Here is a 25,791-nt window from a genome sequence, read left to right on the forward strand (position 1 = left end):
TTTGCAGTGCCATTTCGCATTGCGTGTAATCGCCTGCGCTTCCCCCAAGTGTGACCCGTGCCTAATGCTCGGTACACATACCTCCCCGCCCGGACCCTCCGTTCCTCACAGGATACCCTTTTGTCCTCCAGCCTAGTCACCTCCTCTCACTCTCGCATTCAAGACTTCTCACGGGCTGTCCCTTTCCTTTGGAATGCTCTCCCTCAGCCGGTTCGTCATGCCACGAGTCTGGAAACCTTCAAACGTACTCTGAAAACAGACCTGTTCCGACAAGGCTATCATTTGCTATAGGCAGCTGCAGCTCTGAAGGCACACTGGCTCACCCACTAACCCCTGTGTTTCCTTCCCTGTTTCCTCCCCACTACCCTCTAGATCAGGGGTCAGGTACCTTTTTGGCTGAGAGAGCCATAACCGCCACATATTTTAAAATGTATTTCAGTGAGAGCCATACAATATGTTTCAAACTGGGACTGTGCGCATGTGCAGCAGAGGGCTCACGTCCTTGTTGCCATGGTGATGTGTGTGCAGTTGATTCTTTGGGCAGTGGTAGTATCAGACAGGTCTTCAGCTTCTCTTGGGTTTCAGCAACATCAGCGATTTCCCCAAGTGCCAGACAGGAGAAATACCAACTAACAACTTGGGGGTTGGTTCACTTTGTAGGACGAGATCCCCGCACTTTGGCCCAATAGGCTGTCTGTCAAGTGGCAGACAGCCTATTGGGCGAATCAAAGTGTGGGGATCTCGTCCTACAAAGTCACTGAACCTGACAGGGTCCAGGGTGGGACAACTGGAGCGGCCGTTAGTTTTCGGGGGAGTGTGAGTAAGTTAGTAGTGCATGCTACAGCAGTAACGTGCCTACTTTGAAAATTTTACTTGCGCTGCCACACTAAGCTGCGCTGCTTGAGCAGTGTGTAGCTTTAGTGAATCAATACCTACTGATTTGTCTGTGAGCCAGATGTAGCAATCAAAAGAGCCACATCTGGCTCCCGAGCCGTAGGTTCCCTACTCCTAGATTGTAAGCTCGCAAAGGCAGGGACCTCCTCCTAGTGTTTCTCATGTAATTTTAACATATGCACATGTACCAACTACACATCAACTGTGTATGTATTTGTATTTATTCTATTCAATGTCATGACTGTACAGTGTATTTTACTTCTCATGTATATTTGTTCCCCATTATTTGTTTGTACTATGTACAGCGCTACGGAAAATGTTGGCGCTATATAAATATAAAATCATAATAATAATAATAATAATAATAATAATACACATGATGCAATTTCCCATCCAATCGACAGATAATCTGAAAGAAGGTTGCATCGTGTGTACATGTCCAAACTTTTCTCGATCAATAAAGGGATCGATTTTCCTGTGATAACTTTGAAAAAAACATCCCGTTATCGAACAGGAGCAGATCAAACATGACAAAAATAGTCTGAATCCCATCGATCGGAGGGGACACTGCAGTGCATGTCTGGCGAAATGTGATCCGGTCATACTCTACATACATTCCTGATTTTTAAATTTATCCAAGAACTAATAAGAGCATAACTCCATTTACTTACGTCACTGATGAACTCTGTGCATTTCTTTGCAAATTCAACGCTTTTGTTTTCCAGGACGGGGTTGGGGAAGACCTATAAAGAAACCCAAAGTTTATTTTTACCATTAATGAAGGGGAAAAAAACATCGGGGAACAACAAGGCAGCGGCAAACCAAAGATTTTCAAGGAGGGTTGGGGGGATTCCAGAAAGTTCTCCCTCAGCCATGCACAATACAGTATAATATGGTAGGATGACATGGTACACATAATGCAATTTCCCTCCCGACTGACTGACATCGGGATCGATCAGGAGCAGTTTGGATACAGATAATAATGAGGACAGCCGACATTGGTGATGATGCAGAAAGTGAAGCAGTCACACAGCACAGAGCTGTGCTCGTACCTGACTCTGTTAAGTTCTCCAGAGCTGCTCCATGAAATGTACACATGCTGCTGCTCCATGCTCTGTGCACACACTGCTGCTCCATGCTCTGTACACACGCTGCTGCTCCATCCAAAGTCAACTGAAGCAGGGAAAGAGAGGGTGCAGTGCAGTGAGCAGCAGGATACCTGCAGATATTCTGGTGTCTCAACTTGTGCCTGTCCCCAGACACTGCACTGGCCCTGGTCTGAGGGGGGATTCTGGGCAGCTGTAATCCCCCGCTGCGTTTGCCTATGCAAGGCTGACAGTTACCCTCTCTTCCTCGTCGCTGTCCACCGCAGAAGAGTCAATAAAGATGGGGATTTTCATCTCTACGGATAGCGCGGAGAATACAAGCGTCTGCAGAATAAGGATGCGGGATAATGGCCCAGTCCTGAGCCTCCAGCTGTGACAATGAGCTTCAGTAGCGGCTGATGTGTGGCTGGTACAGGGAGAGCTTATCAAGGCCTGGGCCCCTATATGGTGCTGCTGCAGGGCTTATCAGAGCAGCTCGGTGATAGTGAGCAGAACAGGGTGAAGTGTCAGCCAGTCTGTACTGATAATTTATATTTAGATGGCTGAGCTCAATAGCTCCTTGCAAACACAGTAAACAGAAAACGTACACAGAATGGCTGTACAGCGGGCAATCAGTCTTGTTTTTTGAGATGGCCGGATTTTCGGTTGTTTTTTTGCGTTACAACGGACCGCAAAAAGTGTAAAAGGGGTTGATTCACTATAACAAATAGCGTGCCTTATCAGAGTTAATATGCCTTAGCAGAGTAGCATAGCAAGCGCTACGAACTTATACCTGCTAATTGACAATGTCACTCGTCCTGCCCGCAAGCCGTCCGTCTGAACCAGCCCCTCAGGGCTGGTTCAGACGGACGCTTGCATAGCGTTTACCGCCAGCGTTCGGGACTTGGCGTTAAACGCTCCCATTCAAGTGAATGGGAGCGTTTGTACCAAGCTTTCAAGCGCATTTACACGAACCCGGCGTTCGGGTCCCGATGTTCTCTGGCGTTCAAGGAGCCCCTGGAAGCTACATGTAGCTTCCAGGGGCGGTTAACCGCGATGGGTAATGTCCCCCTAGGGCAGTGGTAGGGAACCTTGGCTCTCCAGCTGTGATAAAACTACAAATCCCAGCATGCATTTGCCTTTATTAATCATGACTGTGGCTGCCAGACTCCTGCAATGCATTGTGGGACTTGTAGTTCCTTAACAGCTGGAGAGCCAAGGTTCCCTACCCCTGCCCTAGGGGAAGAAAAAACGCGACCGCGTCCAAACGCAACGAGAACGCTGCTGAAAGCCTGAACGCATCGCCACCGCGACGCCAACAAACGCAACGCCTCCGAACATCCGTCTGAACCAGCCCTAAAGGACATGATCCCTTCACTTTGATTGGCCCAATAGGCTGCCTGTCACTTGACAGGAAACTTGACATGCAGCCTATTGGGCCAATCAAAGTGCGGGGATAATGTCCTTTAAAATGATTGGACCCGCAGGGACTCAGGGCAGGACGAGTGGAGCTCTCGTCATTGCCAATTAGCAGGCATAAGTTAGTAGCGCTGGCTATGCTACTCTGATAAGGCACATTAACTCTGATAACTGATAAGGCATGCTATTTGTTATTGTGAATCAACCCCCTAGTCTCCATAGACTTTCACTGCTTTTGCTGCCCCTTGCGGTAAAATAGGGTAATGCAACGCAGGAATTACCTGAAAGTGTAAAAGGGACCTAAAAGGAACCAAGCACCAGTAAAAAAAATGTTTTATATGAACTGGCTGGTGGGAAGAGGGTAGGGGGGTTGGGGTGCGCCTCACTACTTACCTATTATTTGAAAATAAAGGTGTATTTTCAGTTTTGCTTCCGTCACTAATTACAAACCCTTATTTGCAAAAATAACATTAATATACCCTCATGACATACATATTAAAAAAGTTGAGTCCCTAATGTAATTATTTATGTATTTGTTTTCTTATGTTGTTTTTTTTTGTGGTTATATATACAAATGTTTTTTTTATTTTGTTAACCATGGGAGAGTGGGGGAGGTAATGGGTTAATTGGGGATGTGTTTATTTTTATTGTATGTATGTATGTACACACACACACACACACACACACAGTATCCCTGTGTCCTGTGAACAGTACACAGTGAAAGAAATGTTTGTATATGTTTTCACTTTGTCAATGACCACCTGTATCAATGCCGGTGATCATTGATCATTGGTTGAATGGGAAATTCTGACATAGTAAACTACTTTTCCTGGTATTTGTAGTAGTTACAGGAGGCGCCAGCAGAATAAAAATTAGTAGTCTATTAAAACCAAATAAAAAATTTGGGGACCTGGGTGGATCCGTCTCCCCAATATATATGACACAACCACCATATATGGTATCCAGAAAAATACATATTTAATCATTACTCAAGATAAAATTATGCAACACGTTTCGCGGGTCCCAATCCCGCTTCCTCAGGCAAATACAAGAGCAGGAGTATCTCCGAGGTTGTGCAGATAGGTGGGTATAGGTAGGTGGCGCTGCACCTATCTGCACAACCTCGGAGTTACTCCTGCTCTTGAATTTGCCTGAGGAAGCGGGCTTGGGACTCGCGAAACGCAGTGCATAATTTTATGTGGAGTACTGATTATAAATATATATTTTTCTGGATACCATATATGGTGGTTGTGTCATATATATTGGGGAGACTGATCCACCCCGGTCCCCTAATTTTTTATTTGGTTTTAATAGACTACTAATTTTTATTCTACTGGCGCCTCTGTAACTACTACAAATATCATCATCCACCTGGTGGATGGGTGTGTACACCCTTATTTTTCTTCTACAGAGAGCGACAGGCTTAACCCTCCTGGCGGTATAAAAAATTCCGCCAGGAGGCAGCGCAGCAGCCCAGGGCTCGCTACATGATAGCCGCTGCTCAGTGGCATCCCCCCGCCCGCTTCGATCAGGAAATCCCGTTCAAAGAACAGGACTTCCTGGAGGGCTTCCCCCGTCGCCAGGGCGACGGGGCGGGATGACGTCACCGACGTCGGGACGTCAGTGGGAGTCCCGAACCACCCCTCAGCACTGCCTGGCACTGATTGGCCAGGCAGCGCACGGGGTCTGGGGGGGGGGGCCCGGCGCGACAGATGGCGGCGATCGAGCACGGGGTGGCGGCGATCGGTGTGCTGACGCAGCTAGCAAAGTGCTAGCTGCGTGCAGCAAAAAAAAAATTAAACAAATCGGCCCAGCAGGGCCGGAGAAAACCTCCTGCGTGGCTTACCCCGGGGTTACCGCCAAGGAGGTTAATATCCCCATATGCGATTGGAGTGGTTGCCTGAGGTCGGCAACCCAGACTTGTGAGTATATCCATATCTGCTGTACAAATTGAAGATTACCTTATATAACAATAATATAACAATAATACACTTTTGGGGGCTCTCGATTGTTCTTTCTTTTTGTCTTTCTACTTTTCCTGGTACCTTGGCGTTTGCTATGAAGGCATTCTCCTGTACTGTGATTGAGGGAGGGCACACACACACATGCACGCAAGCACACAAACATGCACGCACACTAACATGCACACAAGCACAAACTCACACAAGCACAAACACAGACACGCACACAAGCACACTCACAAACATGCACGGAAGCACACACATGCACGCAAGCACATACACACGCAAGTAAGCACACACACACACATATTCAAGCACACACATGCATGCAAGTACACACACACACGACACATACACGGGGAGGTGACAGAGCCCAATGAAATGAAGCATGTGCTGCGGAACGATGGAGAGCTGGAGGAGTGCATAACTCAGTCTCTGTGCAGCCAGCAGCACTTCAAAGCAGGTTAATATTTAATATGGTAAATAAATTTTCCGCCTAACCAGAGCATTTCCAGATCAGCTGAAAGCCGCTGCTTTTTCCACTCACTTTATAATTGCTTTAGCTTAACTTTAAGTTAAAACAAAAACTAATGACACAGGGGGTAGGCATAAAAATATACAATTAGCTTGTAAAAAAGAAGACATGCATTTATTTTAAGCTAATTTTTTCCACAAACCCTTTCTATTCTCTCCGCTACCCCCCCCCCCCCCATAGCACACGCGTGTACACCTAAAGCCCTGTACACGGCTAAGAGCCAGTTCACATGGACAGCTGCACGTCGTTTACCGCTGGGATCCACCACCTCCTACATTGGCATGATCGGGGGGGACATCCACAGTTTAGGGCTCTTTCACATTAGGGCAGATTTTCTGTGTTTCAACGCAACGGGTAAAGTTTACGTTACCCAAGGTGAAATGAAAGTCCATAGACTTTCATTTTAGCTTTCACATATAACGCTGCGTTTTTGTGCACCCAGGCGCAGTTTTTCGCCCGACACTAGCTTTATGCGTTACAATGTTAGTCAATGTAAAACGCACACTATACGCGTTTTTAATCCGTTAACGCAGGCAATCAGTCCCAGAATGCAACAGAGGAACAATGTAGAAAGTTGAAAACTAAAAGAAAAAAAATTACCTGCGTTTTCCTATATGCTGTAACGCATTGAGAACGCATTAAAACACTCACTGCAGTGCAACGCATATCAAAACGCATTAAAATGCATACAACAAAAGGTATGCTTTGAGCGTTCTCCAACGCAAGCTCTGATGTGAAAGAGCCCTTAGCATTATGGGAGAGGGTGGCGGCTCACAGGACTGGATCGGAACCACAGCGGGGGACCTGATAGACCAGGGGTAGGGAACCTATGGCTCGGGAGCCAGATGTGGCTCTTTTGATGGCTACATCTGGCTCACAGACAAATCAGTAGCGGTTGATTCACTAAGCTACACTGTTCAAGCAGTGCAGCTTAGGCAACTCTTACACTTAATCAGTTGCTCTCAGTTAAAACTGAGAGAAAACTGATTTTCAAAGTAATGCCCATGTTTTCCTATGGCTCAGTTCCCACTATATGCATTTTAACTGAAAGCTATTTTACAATACACTGCTATGGAAAAAACGCATACCAACGTGTACTAACGCACACTTACGCATACCAATGCATTAAGTGTAAAAGGGCCCTTAGTGTGGCAGCGCAAGAAAAGTTTTCAAAGTAGGCACACTGCTGCTGTAGCATGCACTACTAACATACTCGCGCTACCCAAACATCTGCTCGACTGGCCCACTCTGGACCGTGTCAGGTCCAGCGACTTTATAGGACGAGATCCCTGCACAATGATTGGCGAATAGGCTGCCTGTCACTTGACAAGCAGCCTATTGGGCCAAAGTGCAGAGATCTCGTCCTACAAAGTGAATCAACCCCCAAGTAAGATAGCTAATTGTACAAGCTGTTAGTCGGTATTTCTCCTGTCTGGCTCTTGGGGAAATTGCTGATGTTGCTGAGCCCCAAGAGAAGCTGAAGATGTGTCTAACACTTCTGTTGCCCGGCGGATCAACTGCGTACACATCACCATGGCAACAGGGATGCAAGCCCTACTGCACAGTTTGAAACATACTGTATGGCTCTCACGGAATTACATTTTCAAATATGTGGCGTTTATGGCTCTCTCAGCCAAAAAGGCTCCTGACCCCTGTGATAGACTGTACGGGGGGGGGGGGGGGGGGTGGCTGGAACTTCAGACACCCCAGGAAAGTTACACTGAACTTCTTTCCTTCGCCTCGGATGTCCTTTAATACTCCGCAATCATAATGAATAACAGGTCCCTGCTATGAGTTGAAACTCTTTGCTCTTTCAAATTTTTAAAGGATAAGTGTACTTATAACAAATGTATTAAATCAGGTGTAATCTGTTCTCTGATCAATCATGGTATCATGATTTTTTTTTTGTGTGATTTTGATCCCCTGAAGAATCCTGCCGACCACCCGGGTTTCCAGTTAACAGTCTGTACACTCTATTCCCTGTACAGCAGCTCTAACATCTCTGCATCCCTGAGTGACAGCTTTACTCACCTGATCAGCTGATGCATTATTATCTCAGCTCCATGCCGACCATTCAGTGTCTGAGAAGGAGAGACATTTATCAGTTTTAAAATCACCATGTTTATTAAGATTTAACATTTATTGAACATCAAATGAAGTGGCATAACTATAGTGACCGTGGCAGGCCTGCTCCTCCCCCTTCTGCAGAGTAGCATAGTAGCTAACTGAACCCAGCCTTCACCCTTCTCTCCCCCCCCCCCCCCCCGCCTAGCCCTAAGGACCCTTCCCCAATGACCAACCCAGCCCACATCCCCCTTCCCCCCCTCCGACGCCTAGCCCTAAGGTCCCTTCCTCAAAGCACAAGACCCTGCTGAGCACTGAATAGAGACTGTCTACAACTCTTTGTCTACAAAACTTCCATATGATTCCTTATCAGTGGCTGAGCAGATGCAGTCATTAGAACAACTGTGCAGAGAGCAGAAAGTTTTTCTCTCTCTGCACCCTTAGTTGTCAGTCTCTCAGGACAGGGGAAAGAAACTTCTCCCCCCCATGGAGCCCCCTGCAGTGCCTGGGCCCCCTTGCGGCTGCATCCCTTGCAGGGTCTATTGTTACGCCCCTGGTCTGTACTATGCAAAATTAAAATCATTTTTTCACCTTTAATTGGCCTTTAAATGAAACAGCCATCTCGGCATAGAATAAACGTGAGAAATATTGTATCTTGGAGGCGACACGGCGTGCCATCCTCCGCTACCACGCAGGCCCCTGAGCGGGATAAGCTCTTTTCCCCTATTGTGAGGCCTGCTGGGTTTTTGATTGCCTGCAGCAGCCTTAATCTAAACAGGGACTGTAACCAATTTAGAGCAGAGGACACGGAGGTCATTGCAAGCCAGCAGGTAGAGAGCATAACAAGAGCAGAGAGACGCGCGCTGCCAAGGGTGAGGTCATGCTTCAGGCTGAGTGACACATTCTCCGCATTTAAACGCCACTGAGATATAATTGGTGTGAAATGGGTTATACTCCAGAAATAAAGCCTTAAAAAATGAACAGTTTAGATCAAATTTGGTACACTTTATATTTCATAAGGTGAGTTCAAACTGGGCTTAAGGGTAACTCTACTCTTAAAGTGGATCCGAGATAAACTTTTACTCTTTGCATAATTGTGTTCCTTTCATATAATTTATAGGGCATTCCTCAAGCTAAATGTTTTTTTTTAATACTCTAATTCCCTATAAACTAAACAAGCCTCCCCCACAGCTTCTCCAGAGTGCCTTGGCACTCTGAGCCTTAGCAGCAAGGGCTTATGGGAGCTCAGTCTGGGCAGGAGGAGGAGGGGCTTACTAGCCAGAGATTTCAGAGGCAGAGGGAGGAGGAGAGGGGAGTGACGTTTTAACCGGCTGAGGGCTGGAGATACAGATCAGCTTGCCTTTGTGTAATGTGACAAACAGAACATGGCAGCTCTCATTGTATCACAGGAATAAATAATCATAAACTGTTGAAGCTGTTCGCAGCTAGATTTGCTGTGTAAACGAACTATCTAAACTTTAGATAACATATATGGACAAGTTACTTGTTATAGTTAGTTTTTCATCTTGGATCCGCTTTGAAGGGCACCCGAGGTGACATATGACATGATGAGATAGACATGTGTATGTACAGTGCCAAGCACACAAATAACTACGCTGTGTTCCTTTTTTTTATTTCCCTCCCTGAAAGAGTTAAATATCAGGTATGCAAATGAATGTTTCTGTCCGTGTTGGGACCAGGTCAAACCCCCCTGCGAAATTATCATGCGGTCCCTTCTTGGATCCAATCTTTTGCCTGGCTGTCCTACTGATCCTCTGCCTCTAATACTTTTAGCCATAAACCCTGAACAAGCATCCAGATCAGATGTTTCTGACGAAGGCCCAGTGCACACCGAGCGGATTTGGATGCGATCCGCCAGCCGCATCCGCCTGTAAATCCGCTTGGCTATTGTATTTCAATGGGCTGGTGCACACCGTTGATTTGAGGTTTGTAGCAAACCACAAACGTGCCTCCTGCTGCACATTTGCGGTTTGCTAAAAACCTCAAACCGCCGGTGTGCACCAGCCCATTGAAATGCAATAGCCAAGCGAATTTACAGGCGGATGCGGCCGGCGGATTGCTTTCAAATCCGCTCGGTGTGCACTGGGCCAAAACTCTGAAATCCACACCAAAAACCACTAGCGTATTGCGAATCTGCTAGCGGTTTTGGTGTGCACTGGGCCTAAAGTCTGACCTGATTTGCGACATGCTTGTTTCAGGTGTGTGATTCAGACAGTAATGCAGCCAAAGGGCTTGATTCACAAAGCGGTGCAAAGTGTTAGCACGCTGGTGAAAAGCCCTTTATCACGCCTAAACTCAGTTTAGGCATGATAAGTTTAGGTGTGATAAGTTTAGCTGTGATAAGTTTAGGCATGATAAGTTTAGGTGTGATAAGTTTAGGCATGATAAGTTTAAGCACCAACTGCGTTAGCACCGCAGTGCACAGCTGATGAAAAGTTTTACGCTAGCAAAGTCTGGTGCACTTCGCATAGAGTTTAATGGCGCTGCTTTGCGTGCGGGACTTTGCACGCTATCTACACTTATCTAAACTTAGCATGCCTAAACTTATCACACCTAAACTTATCACACCTAAACTTATCACGCCTAAACTGGCTTTTCACCAGTGTGGTGCAAAGGTTATCATGCCTAAAGTCTTTTAGGCGTGATAACTGAGTTATCACCGCTTTGTGAATCAGGCCCAAAGAGATAAGCAGGGCTGCCAGGCAACTGGTATTGGTTAACAGGACTTAAATATGGCAGCCTCCATATCCCTCTTTGTTGCCTTTGATGTAGGGTTCAAGCCTTTGACCAGGGTTCGAATCCTGGCCCAAGCCAGTACATAAAACAGTACAGAGTCTTTGGGCAAGGCTGCCTAATGGTCCTGGTCACCCGTGAAGAGCGCCCTAAGTGGCTGCAGCTTTGAATCCGCCAGGAGAAAGCGTGATAAAATGATGTCTTGTCCACTGCAGCCAGCTGCAAATCTCGGCTTCAAAGAGCCTGATTTACTGACACTGGTCACACACATTTTAATTGCGATTATTCAATGGCACTATTTATTCGATAAAACGATGTAAAATCAAACTGACAAGGACAATCGAGTGATTACAATCATTTTTTCAAATGGAGAAGCTGAAAAAAATTGATTGCAGCCATTCAAAAGAAACATTTTTTAAAATATTCAATCACTTAAGATTTTTTTTTCCGTCATTTTGAAATCCATAACTTACGGAGATTGCTTCAACATCAAATACTGTACTGCCATGATAAGGCATCTCCAAGCTGGTCTAGAAAAGGTGGCAGGTGGGCTGGATTTGTAAAAAAAAAAACTCTGTGCAACAAGGTGACAAGACTTTGAGGGTTATATCAGACAAGAGCAGGAGTCGCTAAAAGATTATTGAATTATCAAATGCTGTCTAAAGTGAACCCAAGGTAAAAATAAACTGATGAGATAAACTAAGTAACTAACTAAAACTACGGTAACTAAATTATATTTATCCTCCTACTCCTAAAATTACTTTAAGTGTCCCATGCTTTCATTTTATAGTTAAACATTTACAAAGTAGGTTGAATGGTTTACTGTCTATAATCAGTGGCAGCCTATTAAGCATCCCAGAGTTAGAAAAAAAAGGTCAATAGTTCATGTATTTTATCTCTCCCTGCCCTCAGAAGTTGTATTCTGCCAGGAAAACTTTTATGGCTGCCACTTCTATGCCTAGAAATCAACTCTTTCAGGCAGAAAAATAAAACAAGTTAAACAGCCTGATTATTAATATGTTTAGTACGGTACATACACATGTTTATCTCATCATGTATCATGCATATCACCCAGGATACAGTTCAATAAAAAGATGCACAGTTTTTGCAAAAGTGCTGTGTTTTTTTTGTCACTAGGTAACACCAAAGTGTATCAACTGATAACACTCAGGGGGTTAGAAACTCTGCCATTCGACTGCAGCTGAAAATCGGTGCCGTAATAAGCATGCTCGATTGAAGATTAGAACGATTTCAGCCCCAAATCAGCTGAATGTATCAATCGGACATATTGGGAAATCTCGATCTGACGTGGTCATTCAGGTGGGTGGCGATTTATGTTGGGGAGGTGTCATTTTAGGACTATGGGGGATTAGTATTTCACTGAGGTCTATAATCTGCAATAGCCTTAAGTATGCTTCCTCCTTAATGAGAGAATAGCTGATGCAACAAAGGCGATCAATAGAATTTCCTTAGGCTGTGTGAACGAAGTTATTGAATTAGCAAGAAGGTTTTGTGCTAATAAACAGCTGTGTCAATCACATGTCCACTCTTGTATTGGATTATAGGAGCTGCATTCCAATCCATTATAGTGCTGGGGACAGGGGAAGGAATTTACTGTAAACCCAGCTGCTTCCTTCACTAAAAATAAAGACGGGTCTGCAAATGTAAAATGTACTAGCCCTGTGCTATAGATGAGCTGTCAGCGGTGTTTTAAAGGGAATCTAAAATGAGGGATATGGAGGCTGCCATAGTTCTTTCCTTTTAAGCAATACCAATTGCCTGGCTGTCCGGCTGATCTGTTTTGCTGCAGTAATCTCTGAATCACACACCTGTAATAGAGTCTGTGGCTCACAGCATTAGAGACAGAGGATCGGCGGGACTGCCAGACAACTGAAATCACAAGCACGGGCACAGAAACATCCGGGGAGGGTTCATTCTGTGCCCAGAGGCTGATGGCTCTTGAGCTTCTGCCTTGGCAGGCCCTGCCTCCTTCTATCGCTATCATTTTTCACAGGAAATAGTCAGGGAGGAGCTGGGAGAGAACACCAGCCAGTCTTTTCCTGTCAACACAGATCTAAACCTGTCTACAAGAGGGAGCAGAGGGAAGAGGTCAGTATGAGCAGGTGACGGCTCTCTATAGAGGAAGAAACCTCCAGTCTGCTTGCCTACGTACAGATCTTTGGGTCATGCGACTGACTTTCCAAAGGGAAATCTTCTGGGATGGCAGAATCAAAGTTGAAAATTGTGTGAGTGATGTCACAGTCCCCTATTCAATATTATTGAAAATTGGAAGGGTGACCTAAACTCTTAAGGTGCATACACACCTTAGAGCTAACCTTGGCACTCCAGCTGTGACAAAACTACAAATCCCATCATGCCTCTGCCTACCCAAGTTATGCATAGAGCTGTCAGAGTATTGCAATGCCAATGGGACTTGTAGTTCCACCACAGCTGGAGTGCCAAGGTTAGCCATCACTGCCTTAGATGGATGTGGCCCGTCAAGGATTAGGACCCAATCCCTTTGACCTACATTGCTGGGCCAGGCTGCCCAGATGCGAAGTCAGCTGTGTAACAGCCGACGCGTTCTGATGCTATGTAGGGAGACGAGGGAGGATGTAACAATGCGTTTGTGATGTCACACGGCAGGCGGGCTGGGGGGAGCTGCGTTTTCAAAGCAGTTGGCTGTCGCTGGGGTGAGTTAATCCACCGGGTAGATCACTTGCGGGTCACTGGTCGGGGATCAGGGGATAGTGTAAACATGCCTGATTATCGGCTGTGTGTTTAGAGAGATCAGGAGTGTAAAAAGCTGATATCAGCAAGTGTAAATCAGATGTGGTGTGCCATTGTTCTGTGCTAATATGTAAACACTGGAGGTTAACCCTTTCTGTGCTCCCAGAAATGTCCAGGAAGTAAACACTATAGGTTGTAACAAAGCTATGTTTTTTTAAAGGTTATCATGCTGTTGCCTATCTTTTAGAACAGAGATGAAGTTCAGAGTTTAGATCCACTTTAAGCACACCTAAAGTTTTCCACTTGGTATAGTAAAATTAAAAGTCTGGCCTGTTAAAAATATCTACCCAAAAGAAACCTAACTGATTACAAAGTAACCTCTAACAAACAATCAAAACCCCAAATAATCTGCTTACATTGGTGGTATTTTCATGAAGGAACAGCCATATTGGTTTTAGAGTTTGAACGCATTTTCACCTTTTCTCACACATGCCCTGTGCTGAGTACGTATCGCTACACATCAGTTGCGCGCGGGATGGTGTTGCTAATAGTAAAAAAAGCTGAACCTATACTACCCCCCTCCCCCATTCAGTTAAGTGCATAACCCTAACCTAAAATCGGGTGCCCAAACTTTGTATCTATGATCAGCTACAGCCATTAAATTTTATGTAGCAGCCGATCACCTACTAGTCCCATCAGGCATCCAAATCACTGATCACCTACTAGTCCCATCAGGCATCCAAATCACTGATCACCTACTAGTCCCATCAGGCATCCAAATCACTGATCACCTACTCGTCCCATCAGGCACCCAAATGACCGCCTGGGCACCCAATTACCAAACATTAACCCAGGCGCCCAATCCACCTGATCCAGCCTGTGCTCCCTGATACTGCACGCACAGTCTACATCTACCTCTCTCTTAAAGCGGGATTGTCACCAAAAATATCACATTTCAACAGCAACTGGTCTGAGTGTATTAAATGATAACGATGCTAATCCTGCATTCAAAGCTTTCAAAACTTTTTCTGCTGTTATGGTTTTGAGTTATCTCATACCTTAGGAGCACTGGCCCTTTAATTGCCATTGCCATCGGCTGGCAAAACAGTTGCATGCTGGGGGGGGTCTTTTTATCTATAATATATTCCTCCTCTTTCACTTTATTTCCCCCTCCTTCTAATGACATAAGACAGCGCACTTCCTAGTATACACCTCTGTGGGAGTGTCCGAAGACTCTGGGAGGAGGGCAGGTAATGAATACACAATTAGCAAGAGGAGAAAAAAAGAATGAGGAAGAAAATGATGTCAGGATTAGCTTCATTCTAAGGTAACCAAGATGGAAACTGTCTAGAATAGGATTCTCTGCTTCTTCTTTATAAAATCCACAGGAATCATAACATGGACAGTGCAATACATCTGTTATGTAAGTAGAACTAGTATTTATCTACTTATATGTGTGTTTTTATTTCTAGGCTTGCATGGGTGTCACTATGGCAGCAGACCTTCAGATTTCTGCCTAGGCAGAGACCCCTGCTGGAGACTTCAGGGTTTTTGATTTTTACTATTAAAGAGGAACTTTAGTAAAAAGGTGAACAAATAAATCAATACATTGCAAAGTGAGAAGTTAAAAAATAGAAGAGAAATCAAGAAATGGATTGATATTCGCTATGTATTTCATTTATATTGTTTGATCCACAATCAGCCTGCACGTACTGTAATCATCTTTACTATTGGCAGACATGAAAAAAAAAAGACAGCGCCAACTGCCATTATCTATAACCACACCCCCTAACAATGCGATAGGCTAAAAGGTTTTTTTTTTTTATAGATATACATATGCACAGAGGGAGATACTGTTTGCTTGGCAGTTGGAAACAGCCATTATTTCCCACAATGCAACCAGGTTGCTACAGTGTGATGTCAGGACCTAGGTCCTGACATCACACTGTGGGAGGGGTTTTACCACAACATCAGCCATACAGACCCCCGTGATTATCTATTTGAGAAAAGGTAAATATTTCTCATGGGAAAGGGGGTATCAGCTACTGATTGGGATGAAGTTCAATCCTTGGTTACAGTTCCTCTTTAAACATTTTATTTCTTCTACTTCTACATCATGACATGAAAGCAATCTATCCATTCAAACATGAAATGTATTATTTGTAGGCCTGCTTCAAATAGCACCTGAAGACCACAAAACAATTGCGTGTAGTCGATGAATAATACTGTAACTGTAGCTGTGTTGGTACTTGTCAGGTAATCCATTCATCAATACAAGTCTATGGGTGTAATGCAGACGTTTCAGATGAACATTTACTATTGCAGCTCCAGTGAACCTCTCCGCTGGCCTCAGGCAGGAGCTGTTCTTGGCTCAGGCTTGGCACAGCTGGAAATAGCTCCTTTAACTCCATCTCCTCTCATCACCTTCAGAGGTGTTACAGCAGATCAGGGGAAATATTCCAAGCCTCTGAGACTAAAAATATGTTCTTCAGAATGAAATGTCACTCCGAATATCTACCTCACGGGTTCAATCCAGACCTGCCAGAATGAAATGCTGCCACACGGTTATTATACACTTCAAAACAGAACTCAGTGAAATCTTATTATCCCATCCTGGGCAACGATACAAAAATCAATGTAGATATCTGATTTATATTTCAGAGAGTACGGTCACATGACCAGAGGTCACCAGAGGTCAGGCTCTCACGCAGTGTGGACTGATGATTGTTTGTGGAGGACATGAACAGTTTTAGGTAAAATGGGGTAAGTGGGGCCCATAACATATAGTAGAATACATAGCTCCAGGGCCGAATTTATCATAAGGCATTGTAGGCACGTGCCTACAGGCACCTGATGATGGAAAGACACTCACTTCCCTCCCTGAGTGCCTCCCTCCCTCCTGAGATGTTACTCATTTGGCTCTCGACATTCCACTAACAAGATCTCCCTTCACTCAGGGCCACCTCTAGCTGCTTAATATTAAGGGTACTTCTGGCTACCTAATACAAAGGGGCACCTGTAGCTGCTTAATATTGAGGGTATCTCTGGTTACCTAATACAAAGGGGCACCTGTAGCTGCTTAATATTGAGGGTATCTCTGGTTACCTAATACAAAGGGGCACCTGTAGCTGCTTAATATTGAGGGTATCTCTGGTTACCTAATACAAAGGGGCACCTGTAGCTGCTTAATATTGAGGGTATCTCTGGTCATCATGTCACATGTCGAGATAGACATGTGTATGTACAGTGCCTAGCACACAAATGACTATGCTGTGTTCCTTTTTTTCTTTCTCTGCCTGAAAAAGTTAAATATCAGGTATGCAAGTGGCTGACTCAGTCCTGACTCAGACAGGAAGTGACTACAGTGTGACCCTCACTGATAAGAAATTTCCCTTTTTTACCTCTTTCTTGCTCTCGGAATTTTCTGCTAGGAAAGTGTGTTATAGTTGGAATTTCTTATCAGTGAAGGTCACACTGCAGGACGGAGTCAGCCACTTGCATACCTGATATTTAACTCTTTCAGGCAGAGAGAGAAAAAAAGGAACACAACATAGTTATTTGTGTGCTAGGCACTGTACATAGACATGTCTATCTCATCATGTCACATGTCAGTTCGGGTATCCTTTAAAGAGCAGGCGGGCGGCAGAGCGGGATTCTCCAGGTGACAACTCCATCAGCATTCCACCAACTCACATCCAAAAGAGGCACCGTTTCAGCTTACATTTCTTTTGATAACTTTATTTACCGTTTTAATGATAACCGTAAATAGCGTTCTATAATGCCGCCATACCGCCATCAGCTTGCGCCACTTTTTCCCGGCGGCTCTTTTGGATGTACGCCTCCCAACTGTCCCTTTTCGGGGGGGGACAGTCCCTCTTTGGGAACCAAATCCCTCTATCCCTCTTTTTCCTCATTTGTCCCTCTTTCAGGACTGAAGGACAGATCAATGTAAATCTATGTATTTGTCTACTGAAAAATGTGTCTAACTGACTCTAAGCTTTATTCACATCACTTACATTAATATAATTCTTATTTTCAAATGTTAAAATGAAGAAAAACTAATGGTTATAGAAAGGGCCAATGTGGTTCGAATGACAAAACTACATCTTTTGTTTCAGAGTTCTTTGTGATATACATGGCAAGGAGTGTGGTGGGTGTGGTTAGAGATGTAGGAGGGGCGTGTCTTGAAGTGACCCACTTTCTCAAAAAGTTGGGAGGTATGGAATGTAATAGATTTTTCAAGATACCCACTTTTGCTTTAATAATCCTGGTTTCATCATCAGAAACACTTCCTATATCTATATATTGCTGTCTATTGGTATGTAACCCTGTCCCCCCAGTAATGCTTAGCCTAGGCTATGATGTCTTGCAGCCTTCTCCAACCGGAGTATTCTTGAGGACCAGGGCCCTTGTTGAATCAGGTGTTGTTTTGGCTGACTTCAGAAAACAACAAACATTCAACAGTGATGCACCTGCCAGCCATAAAGACGTCACCACTTGTGATAAATTTTAGAATGTAGGTCGGGGAGAGGAAAGATTTTACAATGGACAAACGCAGACTAAATAATCTAGAATGTAACATTGTAAAAATAAGCATTTTTTCCCTTTAAAATAAGCATTTTTTTCTGCGGATGCGAGATGAAAAACTAACTATAACAAGTAACTTGTCTATATATCTTATCGAAAGTTTAGATAGTTTACACAGCAAATCTAGCTGCAAACAACTTCAACAGTATATGATTATTTCTTCCTGTGATACAATGACAGCAGCCATGTTCTGCTTGTCATCATTACACACAAGCAAGCTGCTCTGCATCTCCACCTTCAGCCTGTGAAAACTTCACTCCCCTCTCCTCCTCCCTCCTCCACTCTGCCTCTGAAATCTCTGGCTAGTAACACCTCCTCTTCCTCCTGCCCAGACTGAGCTCCCATAAGCCCTTGCTACATGCGTCTGAGAGTGCCAAGGCACTGGAGAAGCTGTGGGCGAGGCTTGTTTAGTTTATTGGGAATTAGAGTATTCAAATAAACAAACAAAAAAAAGTATTTGGCTTGAGGAATGCCCTATTAATTATATGAAAGGAACACAATTATGCAATGAGTAAAAGTTTATCTCGGATCCACTTTAAGTTATATTCTGTAAAGTTCCTCTTTAGGTGGAGGAACTAAATAAAAACTTCTGCAACTAAAAGCGGGCTTTCCTAGGCACGCATCTGCCCAGAGACAGTGAAATAATGAGCGTCACAGAGAGTGTGATCGGGGCCCTCCCCGTGCAGCCACAGCCCGCCTTCTTGTAGTTTACTCTGCGCTGAAACAAGAGAAACACACAAAGTGCAAAATGACACAGCTGAGGCCTTTTACACCCGCCGCTTGCCAGATTGAGAAAATGAGACGGTGCATCTTAAAATTCACTGGAGGTGCCCCGGCGGTGCAGAGGGGCCACCGGTGCCACAAAAGCTCCATTTAGCTCCTGAGAGCTTGCTTTCAGCGGCAGCATTCCCCTGGAAACGATCCACTGATTTTCTCAAGTAGATCCCGTTTCCTTACCTCTGAAACCTTGCCAGGTGTTCCTTCCGAGCCGGACAATACCACAGAAGGGACGGGACAATTATCCTCATTCACTCCTCATCTCTCCGCTGCTAGAGTCCTTTCCAATGTCTTCTTTTATTGTGTTTGCCGGGGTGGAGGGGGGGGGGGGGTGAAGGGGTTTCTGGAATACAGAGAGCAGAATGTTAAAGGGGTACTGTAACGACATACAGTAGAATGCAGTACATTTTTACATGAAATATCCTGGTTTTAACATCAGAACCACCCCCCCCTTTCCCCAGCGAGCATTCTGGGAGACTAGAGATTTAAGTGGGACAAACCCATCCCTGTCAGCAGGAAGACAAGACCCCATTTCTGTTTGCACCCGCGCCTTGGGACACACTACTATCTCTGTCTGCAGGAAGCCAAGACCCCATTTCTATCACTAGCCACCATGAGACACACCCATTTCTATCAGCAGGAAGCCAAGCCCCCACCTTTTTCTGCACCCACCATGGGAAATGCTGCCATTTCTGTCTTCACCTGCAACGGGACACGCCCCCATCTCTGTCAACAGGCAGCCTGGGTACATCTATGACCCCCAGGTTCTACCATGGGTCCCTCACCGATGTCAGCAAGCTGTTTAGGCCCCCACTCTCTGTATACAACACCTGTGAACCTTAACATCTGTCATCAAAGGGGGCATGTCATTACGGAGCCGGGAGAGCCGAATGAAGGCTCTCCCTGCTGCTGCTAAACTCCCCAGCGGCGTGAAATACTATTTCCACTTCGAGTTGTCGCAACTCGGAGGGAGATTTAATTCACGGTCTGGCAACCACTGGAGCCCCGATTTACTTGCCCCAAAGTCTCTGTCCGAAAAAACACTACTGACTCCAAAAATTCAGTCAACACATCCAACTGGCCGCCAAATCTATATGCATTCTCAAATGGGCAAAAAAATCTCTGCTACTGACCACAAATGGTCCCAAGTCAGCGGCACTTTGGAATGCTGTGTTTGTTGCACTTGGCCTCTTTTACTGAGGGTATCTCATCTCAGCAAGGATCCATAAGAGGGTACCTTGAGAGCCAGTGCTGTAGAGGGTGACTAACTCAAGTGCAGCTCTGCCCCTCACAGACTTTGAGGGCAAGCTGTGCGCACTTTATGAGTTTCACGTCAAGGCAATATCATACCTCGGCATACCTTCCCCACTGCAAACACTAGCACACAATATCTTAGATTAAAGAAAACTGGTGAGGTTTGCTATGTGAAAATTTAGATACCTACCTCAGGAATAGGAAGTGCCTGGATACTAAATAGGCCTCCCACGTCCTTGCACATCATCTCTATGCAAGGCCAGGACCCTCAAAGAGTGGAAATAGCCGTGAACGATCGGGTCCGTGCTCCTGCGCAGGCCAAGCGGGACAGTGCTAGTGTGCCTGTGTGAGCTGATGACAAGCTATTTTTCGGGAGTTTCATAGATGGAACAGGCCTGCAGAGGCGGACAAGGGAAGCATCTTTAGGATCCAGAGGCTTCCCCTTCCCGAGGTAAGTACTCCCCTAGGGGCACTTTTTCTCTACAGGTTCGCTTTAATGAAAAAAAAAAATCTGCCATTTTGGTGCTCCAAAATGTGCCAGAAACAAAAGCTTTTCCGATCTTTAGTGAATATACCCCCAAGTCACGTCACTTCAGGTTCCTTTTAAATCAGCACTGCGGACTATTGTTTGTCTGGCATAAAAGTGTCACATGTTTGTCTGTCTCCTGCAGGCAGCTTGGAGAGGCTCTGGCAATGTGGAGGGAAGATTGGGCTTGTAAATTTTATAGCCTTCCCTGTAAGGTCTAGGAGATGGCAGCCATGAAACATTATGCATGAACCTCTCTGACTCACCTACCGTAAACGGACGCATGGCAACAGGCCTTAATTATCAGAGCATCAATGTAAATAACTATCCCAGAAAACAGCAACTAATCACACAGCAATCTGATGATGACGACGCCTGGATAACAGTTCTTAGAAACAGGCTGGCATTTAAGGAAACAAATAATTATTTTTATGACACATTTACAACGTTTTTTTACCAGTGATGTGTTTATGATCTATTTTTAAAGAACGGTATTTGCCATATATTGGATTCTCGGTTACAGCAATAAAAAAAAAAAAAAAGATACTGGCCAACTCTGAAGTCTACACCTCACTATTGTTGTCCATTTGGATGTGATCCCTCGAGCAACATTGTTGGGCCGAGGCTGATGTGTTCTGTGGCAATGAAGGGGGGTGGGGGGGGGGGAGGCAGCAGCACAGTTCTGACAGGACGAGTGGCAAGAACAAGGGTATCGACTGTCGATCAGGCGAGTTGATCCAGTTGTTAGATCGCTGCCAGAGCTGCAGTTACTGTACACACGCCGGATTATCGGCAGAGGCAGTTGTAATCAGCCTCCTCATATTACTTTAACCTAGCGTGTGTGTACGGGCCTTTACTGCAATAAGATTGCATTTGTAACTTTGATAGCCAATCTAAAGCGAGGGCCGGCCCTACCATGAAGCAGGCTGAATCACGCGATTCAGGGTAGCAGACTGTAGGGGAAAGCATGACTCACGGAGCACAGATTGTCAGATGAAGCTTAGCTGGACTTAAGAGCAGTCTATGGGCTATTCCATCATCACCCACATGAGATAGTCAGAGAGGAGCTTGGGGGGGGCAAGTCTTTTCTTGAGAACACAGAGCTGATCCCACCCACCAACTCACTCTGTTTCACAGGAGGGTTTCACAGGAGGTATCAGAGGGAATGGTTTGAGAGGGGTCAGGTGAAGGATCTGTGCAGGGGAAGAAGCTTTCACTCTGTGAGCAGCTCTATACTTTGTTCATAGATCACTGGGTCATGTGTTTGACTTTTTCAAAGGGAACATCAATAGAACAGCTGCATCAATTATGAATCAATTATAAAAATTGTGTGAGAAATGATATAGTCCCCTGTTCACCTTTACTAACCATCAGGGTTGAGGAGTCAGAGTAATTTTTGGGTACATAGAGTTGGAGTTGGTTGTTTCATAAACAGAGTAGTCAGATGATTTTTGTACCCACTCCCTAGCCCTGCAAATGCTGTGGAGTCGGAGCAATTTTGGGTACCTGGAGTCAGAGGTTTTATAAACTGAGGAGACAGAGTCAAAGTTAGAGTCAGATGATTTTTGTACCCACTTCATAGCCATGCAAGGGCTGTGGAGTAGAAGCAATTTTGGGTACTTGGAGTCGGTGGTTTCATAAACTGAGGAGTTGGAGTCAGAGTCTGATGATTTTTTTGTACCGACTCCACAGCCCTGCTAACCATGAATCTGGGAGGGTGAAATAGGTCTTTAGAGTAGTTATAAAAAAAAGTTTTGACCACTAGGGCTTTTACTGCTGCCTGTGTTCTCACTGGGAAGATATTTCCCCCTTAATGTGAAGGACATTTTCTAGGTGGACACAGGCAGCAATAAAAACTGCTTAGTAGACCCCCCAACTGTGGAAGCCATAACAAAGACCGGAGGTAGGAAGGGGTGGGTAAGAACATGGGGCCGCTCCATCAATATTTGCTGGGGGATGCTTAAGATGTGAGGTTATGCACCAATTCCTAACTCTATTACACTAGCCTTCACCTACACTACTCCGAAACAATAACCCAAACCACCTGTTGCTTTCCTTGTATCCAAACCACCATTTCACCTGCTCTTACTTATCTAAGAAAGTTGTGAGTTATGCTGTTTTTTGATGGACAAGAAAGTGATCTATAGTACCTGAAAAGGTTCTTACCGGTTTCCTTTTCAAACTCCGCCAATAGCATTCCAAATATGGCTCCTCCTCCTCCCCTTCCATAATTCTTGCAGGCAGAAGTCCGACATTCCTTCAGGAGCTTTGCTGGAACCTTCCTTCTCTAGGCGTCAGGACAACATCCAGTTTTCAATCATGTAGATTTTTAATTGGTCTGACAACGGTCTCTTTCATCCATGAAACTTTGACAAAGTTGCTTGAAGTTCTTGAAAAGATCTGATGCTTTTCAAATGGGCATTACAGGTAAAGTAGTGTGCCTCTCGGAAAAGCTTTAGAAAAGTGGAGACTTTGTGCAATCTTCTGCTAATAAGCCATAAAACTGTTACAAAAGATATGCCTCATACAACAGACAGATGAAAGCTTTTCCAGTGGGTGTTAATGCATAATAAAAGGATAATCTCTTTTAACCTTATGCCAAGTTCTCCATTCTAGCTGAGAACACTGAAATAGGATCCCGCAAGGAGTGGACTACACCGCCATGGCAGATAAAAGTCTTTTATGTGCCTGTTTAGCTAAAAGGATGCAATTTTAGTATTCAGCATCTGCACTCAAAATAACTTACCACCGTCACAAGTGGGTGAGATAGCTTAGACAACAGAAAGGAAGGGAAAAAACGTATCACAGCAGAAATCTGCTATGGGTTTTATTCTATGCTTAAAAAAATGGCATCTGAATCTTTCATACAGACCTTGTTGAGACTACGTGAGAAATGTGCCTAAATGGGCCTACAGAATTATATCCGTCCCCTCTTCCTTCTCTGGTTATTATAGTCCATATCAGAACTGAAGAACTGCAAACTGCTAAATGATCACATTCGGTGAGCATTTTGCTATCAGCAAAGTGTACATTAGGTCAAGTGATGAGAAAAATTCACCTAGAAGGCAAAAGTCCACTGACCTACTGTGTTTCCCTGAAAATAAGACAGTGTCTTCTATTCATTTTTGCACCAAAAGATGTGCTAGGGCTTATTTTCAGGGGATATGCTTTATTTCTATAAACACATGAGTTCCTGTGCTGTCTGTCCTCCTGCCTTCCCTGCTGAACTGCCTCTTCCTCTGCGTGAGCTGCCTCTTGTGTACCCCTCTGACCCCCTTGTACCTTTAGTGTCCTCCTGGTGTCCCTCTCAGTTCCTGCATCCAACTCTATTCCCTGTCCTCCTTTGTCCCATGTCCCCATATCCTCCTGGTGTCCCCCTCTTTACCCATGTCCTCCTCTATCCTCTGTCCTTCTGTGTCCTTATAAATCCTCTGTGTTGTCCACTGTGTCCCATATCCTCCTGGTGTCCACCGTGTCCCGCCTGCGAGACCATAGACTCCAGTAATAACACAAGTTACCATACTTTTTCCCTTGACTGCAGCTAGGGCTTAGTTTTGGGGTAGGGCTTATTTTTTAAGCATGCTCGAAAGTCCTGCTAGGTCTTACTTGGGGGTGTCTTCATTTCAGGGAGACAGGGTAGGAAGGGAATTCAATTTAAGCAATCATGACTTCAAGCTGCTGATTAATTAACCAGCTCCCAGCCACTTGATATTAAGCTCCTGGCATTAATGTACTTCATTTCTTTCCTTGTCTGAGTCAGTGGAAATATGCAACTTTTACCTGACTAGAGGTGTTGCCTAGCTTGGAACAAACTGGTTCGGTTCGTCTTTGTGTCTGTTACCTCGGTAGCGCTGGTTGGATGTGGATAAAAACTGATACGGTTTGTCCCATAGTGCCATCTGCTGCTAGGAGGAATACATGGCAGCTGACAATAGATAGGCAGAAGAGGAGCTGAACCTCTTAAAAACGATGTATATTGTCACAGATATAAATGCTTGGGACAAGGGAGAGTGGGGTTCCTGACCACGAGTAATGGCAGGAGAGCATGCTAGGGTTATCTGTCCTACCGCCACACTTCTTGCTGTGAAATCGCTGGCTCATCATAGATGCTTGTCATGCAGCATCAATGTCCCTGACCTGCTGGCATGATTATATGATTACACCTGTAACATGAAATGATGAGGAGCCATGAGGTGGGACAGAGTACACCAGCAGGACAGGTAAGAAGATACTGTAAATACTAAAGCCCACTTTACTTTGCACTGGAAGAGAGGAGGGGGGGGGGGTTAACTTGGTTCTCCACCTGAGGAGCTGATTTATACATGGAGCACTGCAGGGTATTGCTATAATTGGGAGGGGGGGGGGGCGCAACAGAGGGCACTACAGTAGACTACTATATTGGGGGCAATGGAAGACAATGCAGAGGATTTTGAAGGTCACTACTTTGTTACAGTGGGGAATGTAGGGCCCTACAGGGAACAATGAAGAGGGAGCAATGGGGGAAACTATAGGGAACTTTGAAGCACATTACGATAACTGGAGGTAACAGTGATCTCTAAAGGGAACTATGGACAGTATTACTATCACAGGAGGCAATGGAGGTACTATGGGGACAGCTGAGGGCACTACAGAGAACAGTCGAGAGAATTACAGTGGCATCAGAGATGACTTCTTCTACTACTACAACTATAAGGTTGCCTATGTATGTTGGTGATGCATGCCCAAGAGCAGAATTTGGTATGGTCATCTGCACTGTTTGCCCTGTGGCACTATAGTTTAGGGTACACCACTACCGGGTTTCTTGCTACGTTTGCTGGAATGGGAGTTGATTACACTTGTAGCCCTGATCTAGATTCTGGAACAGGTGTTTGGCACGTTGGCAGACTTGTTTCATCTATTGTAGCTCCATATCTCATCTACCACAGCAGGTAGAAGTTCAGATGTTCCAAGTGCTAAATTCAATCACAGGTGAACCTGACACACAGTCACGCCAATCACAGGTGAGCTTGACACTCAGCCACACCAGTCACCTTAGAACCTGAGAAACAGTCACTCCAATCACAGGTGAGCTTGAAACAGAGTCAAACCAATCACAATTGAACCTCATACAGACATCTGGTAGATCTCACAATACAGGCACCAGTTACGGTTTGAAAACCAACATTTTGTCTCCCAAGTTTTTGCAGGAGTGAGCAGGTCCCATAC

At 44.9% G+C, this 25,791-nt stretch overlaps 1 protein-coding gene and 1 long non-coding RNA gene across 4 annotated transcripts in view; both read right to left on the bottom strand.

The window, feature by feature from the left end:
- Window positions 1–25,791, bottom strand: part of LOC137518168 (LIM zinc-binding domain-containing Nebulette) — a 252,739-nt gene that overhangs the window by 94,835 nt on the left and 132,113 nt on the right. The window lies entirely within an intron of this gene.
- LOC137518169 (uncharacterized) lies at window positions 1,566–25,780 on the bottom strand. The gene is made up of 4 exons (XR_011020750.1): window positions 22,753–25,780; window positions 18,987–19,149; window positions 7,926–7,975; window positions 1,566–1,637 (listed from the first exon to the last, which is right to left on the bottom strand). It is a non-coding gene; the product is annotated as an uncharacterized lncRNA (long non-coding RNA).

Source organism: Hyperolius riggenbachi, chromosome 5, assembly GCF_040937935.1.
Source record: "Hyperolius riggenbachi isolate aHypRig1 chromosome 5, aHypRig1.pri, whole genome shotgun sequence".
In the NCBI taxonomy this organism is placed as follows: Eukaryota; Metazoa; Chordata; class Amphibia; order Anura; family Hyperoliidae; genus Hyperolius; species Hyperolius riggenbachi.